This window comes from Octopus sinensis, linkage group LG3 (genome assembly GCF_006345805.1).
Source record: "Octopus sinensis linkage group LG3, ASM634580v1, whole genome shotgun sequence".
Lineage (NCBI taxonomy): Eukaryota > Metazoa > Mollusca > Cephalopoda > Octopoda > Octopodidae > Octopus > Octopus sinensis.
In genome coordinates this window covers 17,897,456-17,904,764 of record NC_042999.1, presented here as the reverse complement: position 1 = coordinate 17,904,764, position 7,309 = coordinate 17,897,456, and the positions used below count along the sequence as shown (strand labels likewise).

Genomic DNA, 7,309 nt, shown 5'->3' with positions numbered 1-7,309 from the left:
TAAGCATCTTCATCTGCAACAAGAACACCTGTTAAATCCAGAAAGCTACGACACGTATTAAACCCAGAAACAACTGAAAATGTTATCTTCAGTAATATCCCGTGAAACACGAATATCTAAGCCACGTTTTTTAACCAACGGATGTGGAACCACTGAAAGACCTCTGGGAGTATAAATTAAGAAATACTATAGCTTTAACAGTAAATATGTCTGTGATGTAATATACTCCATTGATTTTTGGTTTACGATCAAATTTGTGAGCAAAACCGACTACGGGAATCAAAATAAACAATTGTTTAAAAAGTTTGTTCATTTATTTATACTTATATACATGTATATGTGCGTTGTGTGTTTCTGCATGTGTTTCTGCATGTATCTATGCATATATACATCTGTATACACATACATCCTTATATTTGACACTTCACTTAATTGCATATTATATGTATGCATAAACATGTGTGTGCTTGTGCGTGCCTTTATGTATGAATGCATGCCTATACACATACATACATACATATATATGTATATATATATATATATATATATATATATATATATATATATATTATATATATATATATATGAATGTATGTATGTATATATAAATATATGTGTGATGTGTATATATATATATTTACACATATACATACTTATATACACACACATACATATTTAGCTTATTTTAGTTGCATTGAAAAAGGCTTATATAAATGTATGCGAATATATTTTTTAATCATTTTCAGATTTCTCTTACGTATTCTACGTTACATTCTGTTAGCTTCTGCCTAGTATTTCAAATGCAAATGACGAAATATTCCAAAAGGTCTATTGTAACAGTAATAGATGCACCCTCACATATTATTCACTTAGGGCCATATCGACATTTTTATCAGCATTTTTAAGCTTAAACTTTAAAATTTTTTTAACATTTATTTTCATTCTCCTCCATCAGGGAAACGTATCTTCCATAGCAGGTATATTATTTCTTCCACCATAATACATGTTCAATAAAATTACTGATTCTAAATTATAAGTAGGAAAGGAGGTGAATTATCATCGTATCTCGAAGATTTCCGAATATAGTTTAAAAGAGGAAACTTCCTTTATAAATAATATTTACAATATAATCAATAATCTTTATTTTTTAACTATTCGAGCATAGTAAAGAACAGATTTATAAATCCTGTTAGGAAATCACTTACCTTCATTTAAATCGATTTTGGCAAGAATACACTACCATTCGTAACCATTGAAAGCTATTCAACCTCAACATGGTAGACGTACTAAAGGAATTAACATGAAAATAGCGTATTATAGACTTGTTAAAGTAACTTGAAATCTGATAGGATATTCATTTATTAGTGCGTAACAAGGGAATGAATAATTGACTGCTATTAAAATAATTCCGCAAGTGAGTAATGCATAGAGTGTCAACATATATTAAATATACCATACATCATCGTCAATACCAAATTATGTCCAAAGTTGAATTGTTGAATTGAGGAACATATGTCTACTTTGATTATTGCATTCTTTCCAGATACTAAAATATTCTTCCTTCTATAAGCTAAAGGCCTGAAAGATTACGGGTGGGAGGGTAGTCGATTACATCAACGCCAGTGCTCAATGGTAATTGTTTCATCACTCCCTAAACTAAGAAAGATTAAGGCGACGACAGTGGAATTTGGACTTAGCTGGCAAAGCTGGAAGATAATCGGTAAAGCATCTTGTCTGGCGTGTTTAAGAAACTAAACCAAGGAAATCTGTGAATCAGTCAGTTAATATTCCAAAAATATATGTCTAGAACGAAGAAACGTATCACGTGGCAACAGAAGTGATGAATCAAAATTCAGTAGATAAAGAAAACTGCCGATCGTTATTTTCATATAGTTCATTTCATCTAGTTTCAGCTCATGGGCTGTGGCCATGCTGGGGCACCGCCATTAAAAATGTGTGACGCTTACTGCTCCTAGGTTTCCCAAGCGGTCACCCATCTAAGTACTCAGTAGGATCGACGTTGTTTAACTTCGGTGATCGGACGACAACCGGTGCTTTCAACGGGATATGGCCGTGAGCTATAGTTAAATATTTCATTTTACATTCTCTTGAAAACGTTTTCATCTATTTATTTAAACCTAATTGATGCAATTACAGTGTATATGTAATTGAATCATCCATATGTATGAATATTTAAATCCCGCTATGTATTTATAGAAGTTGAATAAATATTTTTGAGTTCATTTTAATAAAAAAAAACTATTTTATTGTTTATGTAAAGTGTGTATACATATACTTTCCAAACGCCGAGTTGAAACCTTTTACTTATAACTTGCAAATGTAACGTTCCTTGCAGGAATGTATTTAAAAATGTTAGCATTTTAGTCAGTAATTTAATGGAAATATAGCAGCACATGAGTCGCTATTAGCTAATATAACGCTTAGCGTTGATGGTACAGGAGAGGCTATAGCAATTGTACTTCATATACGCAGAAACTTTGGCACGTATTAATGAAAAGTTTGTGTATCTTTTATTACAAATATTTTCTATTACACAAATATTTAAGTTTTTGCACAATAGATCATCGAAATAATACATTGGAATCTCCATCTTTTGACAGACAGATTTAAAATAATAATTTTTTGTAACTGAACACTGTTATGACAACGTTCGTGCGTTTGTACTGGTTTTACCTTTAAGGTTTTAGGGTTAGTGTTAGTGTTAGGGAGTTAAGATTTTTAGTTTTAGGGCTAGGGTTAGGATTTTAGGGTTAGGGTTAGGATTTTAGGGTTAGGGTTAAGGATTTAGGGTTAGTGTTAAGGTTTTAGGGTTAGGGTTAGTGTTAAAGTTTTAGGGTTAGGGTTGTCATAAATAACAGTGACAAATGAAATATACATCGCCGGAAGTTCTTGTTGACAAACAACAGCAGTAATTTTACTCAGCGGAATACACGTCATTGTATGTTTGAAATTACGAAAATACGACAACTTTAACATGAAGTAACTTTCTTAAATATAAGCTTTTCTGAAAAACACTTAGAGCAAAATATGTTTTATATGACACATTCTACCAGTGTCGGAAGTGTGAAAGTGTTTAGTTACAGAAAAATACTTCTTAAGTCTGTTGGTTAAAAGGTAAAATCCATACATTGAATATCAGCAATATAAACAAATGAAATTGCATGAGCCCTCCCAGATATTCCTTTCATATATTGTTAACTGAGTTTCTGAAGATGTAGAGGAAGCCTAATTAAGCAAGGTCTTGTTGTGAAAGTAATGAAACGAATATCTATCTTAAGATTGTCAAAAATGATCATGTGTGTTTTATGGTGGTTAGAAACTAATACTAGACTGCGATCAAGCTAGATTTCAAACATCAATGTAGCATGATTTATTTCGTGAGTTATAGTTAAAAGGTGTTGCTAGAAATTTGCTTATTCTTTACTCTTTTACTCTTTTACTTCTTTCAGTCATTTGACTGCGACTATGCTGGAGCAACGCCTTTAGTCGAGCAAATCGACCCCAGGACTTATTCTCTGTAAGCCCAGTACTTATTCTATCGGTTTCTTTTGCCGAACCGCTAAGTGACGGGGACGTAAACACACCAGCATCGGTTCTCAAGCAATGCTAGGGGGACAAACACAGACACACAAACATATACACACACACTTATATATATATATACATATATACGGCAGGCTTCTTTCAGTTTCCGTCTACCAAATCCACTCACAAGGCATTGGTCGGCCCGGGGCTATAGCAGAAGACACTTGCCCAAGATGCTACGCAGTAGGACTGAACTCGGAACCATGTGGTCGGTCAGCAAGCTACTTACCACACAGCCACTCCTGCGCTTAATTTATATTTTTCGCAAGATGTGTTGTTAGTTCCTAAAGAATTATTTAAAATAGAGAAATAATGTAATATTTATGTTTTGTAAAATACCAGACTTCTGTAATTTTGCCTGTACAGCTTATGGCATTAGCAAATAACATTGGCCTGTTAAATTGAACATGATGCAGTATCTCGAATGAGAGCAGAAAATAGATAAAATTCCTTCTCAACCTCAAAATTATTCACAAGCGCAAGCAATTTAGCGTTGGGTAACGGAAACGCGCTCCTTAATAATTCGAAGCGCTTACGTTAAATTCACATTATATTTTATACAGTCTGGAATGGCCTAGAATAAATTAGTTGCCAATCATTATTTCTTCTAATGAATATTGACAAACATTTACACACAGCTTCCCTAAATGCGCTTCAGACATTATCTTTGACAGGTGTAAATAATTTCATAAATATTTCATATAAATAGTTCATATTTCAGGAATGCTCATATCTTATACCTATCAAAGCTAAGAGTCTTTCATTTTTCTTGCAATTTTCAGTTATTTGAAATACGTACATACCGTACTTTTCCCAATAAGTTGACGATGATTAATACTGTGTTTCTAATATCGAAACCTTTTATCTGCCAGTTCATTCTCATACAGTGATCTCTGTTAGCTTGCTGTCACCTAAACTCAAAAATGGTAAAAGTATTTAATGTATACACAACTCTGGCAAAGCAGTATGCAAAATACATTGAAATCAATTTCTCCATATGCAAATGTGTTCGTAGTTTTGGGGCATATTTCGTGCCTCTACCAATTCTTTGAGAAGTTACAAATGGCTAACCGGTACAGAAGGAAACATATTAGCATTTCCTAACAAAATATATTTGAAGCTCGTTTTTGAGATTGCAATGAAAATCGCTATTCAATTCATTCATGCTGATATGCCATTGCATGTTGTCAAGATATTAAACCATTCCTTCATCGACACACCGTAACTCGAACAAATACTTCTCGCCATATCGATAATATTCAATGCTGTTCACAAACTTAACAGATTTTATAATACAGATGATATACTAAAATTAATTCTGCTCATAAAATTGAAACATTTAAATGCCTTGGAAATTCATCTACCTGAAATTGAGTGAAGGGTTTATGCGATCTGTTTGTTTTATGCCATTCTCAGGAATTTGTCCTCGTGTCTAATATTCACAGTTATTCAAGTCATCTAACTGCTTGAATACTTATCGAACAACTTCCTTTAGTGTTGCAGAGATCTTATAGTTAAGAGGAAATAGAATTATTGTATGTTTGATTTCGTCTTTTAGCTATATACAAGAATTTGAAACAGAAATTAAATGCTGTTCAAGATGGCTTTTTATTTACCACTAGCAAGTTTAGAAGTTCGTTCTTTTCTATTGCATTGTTGTCCATTTTATCAGATGTATGACCACACTCTGCTTAGATATCACGCTGCGCCCTTTGTATTCGTTCTGGAATTCATTGAGAAACTATATGAAAAAACCCTTCGGCTTGTAGTTGGTTTGCAACATTCGTGATGCGAATTCATGTGTTGAAATAAATCTTGCTATGTCTTCGAAGGGTCACCATGCCATTAATAATTACACCTTCATTTGTTCAATATCACTTGGTAATGACCTACCCAAGACACTATAAGAAATGGGAAAATGCTTATGTGAGAAAGACTTATCAAAGTATCACTGATTTAATTTTGCAAAGGGTCCACGTGCTTAACATAGAACATTCATTATTTGCTTGCAATTTCTACACTGTCTTGTACTCACCACATTCAATTAAAAGACATCTTTGAAGTACAATGGAAACTATAATAGTTTCTAGACTCAATAACATAGAGCGTCAGTCAAGTAACACTGAAAATATGTAAATGAAATTTATTTTTAAACAAGTGTTGATGACAGTGACAGCAACGTTACGGCCTGATAAGCCTTCGTCAGACTTTATATATTATGGACAACATTCCTGAAATCTTCTTCGATATTATCGTATAAAAATAAAGCTAGGAAATTCTAAAGGAAAAATACTTTTCAAATCTTCCTCGCTCTAACCGGCAGAGACATAATATACGGTTTTGTTTATAAGGATATTATCTTCTTTACACTAATTGGCAAATATCAAAAATTGGAAATTTGCCAAGAAAGATATCAAACTATTCTTCCATTTCAATGACCTTCAAAATTTAATGGTAATACATCATATAAGGATTTTCCTTTTCCGCCAGGCTTTTAATTTAAAATTTTCGATGCGTAACCATAGAAATATTTGGCAGATTTTCTTGTTTGTTTAAGGGATTAATAAGGATGTGTTTCTTCCTCCATGCTGTATACTTTAAGGCTACGGAGGGAACTGTCTTAATTTTAAAGTTGATTATTTAGGCAGCGAGCTTGCAGAATCTTTAGCACACCGAACAAAAAGCTTAGCGATATTTTGTCTGATTTTACGGCCTGAATTCAAATCCCATGGAGGTCAACTTTGCTGTTCCTCATTTCAGGAACGATAAATCAAGTACCAGTTAAGCAATATAGGTCGATTTAGTCGAATACCCACTCTCTTAAGATTTGAAATCCTGTGCATATTGTAGGAAAGATTATTAGATTGCTTCTTAAGTTGAGTGCCTGTCAGAATCCTTAGGACGCCAAACAAAATTGGTTTTTCCTGTCATTATGTCCTGAGATCAACTGCCGGGGAGATGAATATTGTCTTTAATTATCTCTGAGTCAATAAGATACGCACCAGTTCAGGCATTTTGCCTATAGTATTATACGTAAAGTAAATTCATACCCTACATATTTGTTTTGCTTCTTTCAATGTAATAATAAAATTACCGTAAATCCTCGAGTATACTCCACCCTTGAGAATAATACGCTGGGGAATTTTAGGGGCTATACCTCTGAAAAACCTAAACCTTGTGTACAATGCGCACCCCTTCTCTAACTTGAGTCAAGGAGGTCTGTATAACGTCCTTGGTTTGTAAAAATGTATACTGTAACCTCCTTTATTATTATTATTATTGTATATATAACACAATGCAAACCTGTAGCTTTTTTGTGCATTTTGTTTGCAGATAATAACGAAATAACAGTAATAACGTTTAATAAATGTTGCTAACTGCAAGTTATGGATGATTTAAGGTATTTTCGCGCCCGACATCATAAAATGCGTCCGGACAGCAAATAAAGACTCGGACATTGCTTAGAAAATAATTTTCATTTTTGACCTGGTATATAGTACGCACTTGGGATTTTAACTTCTTGAATTTTGACTTCTTTAAAAAAAATGCGAATTATACTCGAGGATTTACGGTAGGTAAAATTGGCTTTCGAGATAGAAATTTATTTTATTCACAAAACCAGAATCATATACTGTACCTAAATGAGAGAGCATTTACTTACAGAATTATAGTGACGTTCTACGTTAGGTGTCCCGCCATCCGT

General features: G+C 33.3%; 1 pseudogene; it reads right to left on the bottom strand.

The window, feature by feature from the left end:
- Nucleotides 1–1,960: 1,960 nt before the first annotated feature.
- On the bottom strand, nucleotides 1,961–2,079 carry LOC115210095 (annotated as a pseudogene).
- Nucleotides 2,080–7,309: the final 5,230 nt, after the last annotated feature.